The sequence below is a fragment of the Aplysia californica genome, unplaced genomic scaffold, assembly GCF_000002075.1.
Source record: "Aplysia californica isolate F4 #8 unplaced genomic scaffold, AplCal3.0 scaffold00270, whole genome shotgun sequence".
NCBI lineage: Eukaryota > Metazoa > Mollusca > Gastropoda > Aplysiida > Aplysiidae > Aplysia > Aplysia californica.
Window position 1 is genome coordinate 590,864 of NW_004797540.1, and position 1,058 is coordinate 591,921.

The 1,058-nt window shown below is 45.4% G+C and overlaps 1 protein-coding gene across 1 annotated transcript in view; it reads left to right on the plus strand.

Moving 5' to 3' along the window:
- LOC100533286 (feeding circuit activating peptide precursor) overlaps positions 1-1,058 on the plus strand; it is a gene marked incomplete at its 3' end in the record, with an annotated part of 70,719 nt that overhangs the window by 63,426 nt on the left and 6,235 nt on the right.

Genomic DNA, 1,058 nt, shown 5'->3' on the forward strand with positions numbered 1-1,058 from the left:
GGGGGGGTGCCGATGGTTCAGCTGTTACAATGCTGAGTAAAAATTTTGTTTGAGTGACCCATGTTCAAATCTCCAGCCGGGATTTTTTTAAATCTTTACATAATATTACATTTATGACACTGGTTTTGGTAGTTCCACTTCGTTAGTAGGCTTTAATTGTTTGTCGCTAAGTTTACACTTGTTCTGGCACACATTTGCTCACTTATTCAATCGATCAAAGAAGGAAGAAAGGACGTCTGTGGTGTAGCGGGTAAAGCGTTGAGCCATCACGCGCAGGAGACTCGAGTTCGATTCTCGAGTAGGGACAAATTTTCTTCGTAATGTTTGTATTTGAGTAGGGTCTTGCATCCCTCTCAACCCTGGGTTGATCCTGGGAGGCAAGTTGGAAGTCCACCTTCTACTAGATCCAAATAGTGTCGATGGTGGTGTAGAAACAGAATAATATACATTTTAAATTACCTTTACATGTCAGATGAGGAGAACAAACATTGTGTAATTTGGGTTTCTGGGCCTGGCATACTTACTTACTTTTACTTTTTCATCCTCTGTTGCCGTTAAGCGTCGATTGGGGGCTGCAGTTTTCTATGGAAGGCCAGCTCCGCAGCTCTTTCAGTTGTGACGTTATGTTTTCTCTGGGTTTCCTTGACACCCTTGATCCACCTTTTGCGTGGCCTTCCTCTTCCTTTATAGCCTGAGTGCTTTGTGTTGTAGGCTCTCGAGGCTGGCTGGCCAGGTGACATACGCAACAGATGGCTTAACCATTTTATTTTCTGTCTTTCTATGTAATGCAGGCAGGACTCCGTGCCGATAGCTGCTCTTACTTCTTCCTTTGTCTATCTGTCTCGTCTTGTGATGTTAAGTTGATTGTGATGTTCACAGGGTCTGCCATAGTCATCAACAAGTGAGTGCACGTCACACATTTCCATTGGTGGCGTCGGTGGCTAGTGGTTAGGCTCTCGGACTCGCAACCGTAAGGTCGTGGGTTCGAATCCCGTCAAGGGCCCGACGTTGTGTCCTTGGGAAAGGCACTTTGCACAAATTTTCCTCACTTCACCCAG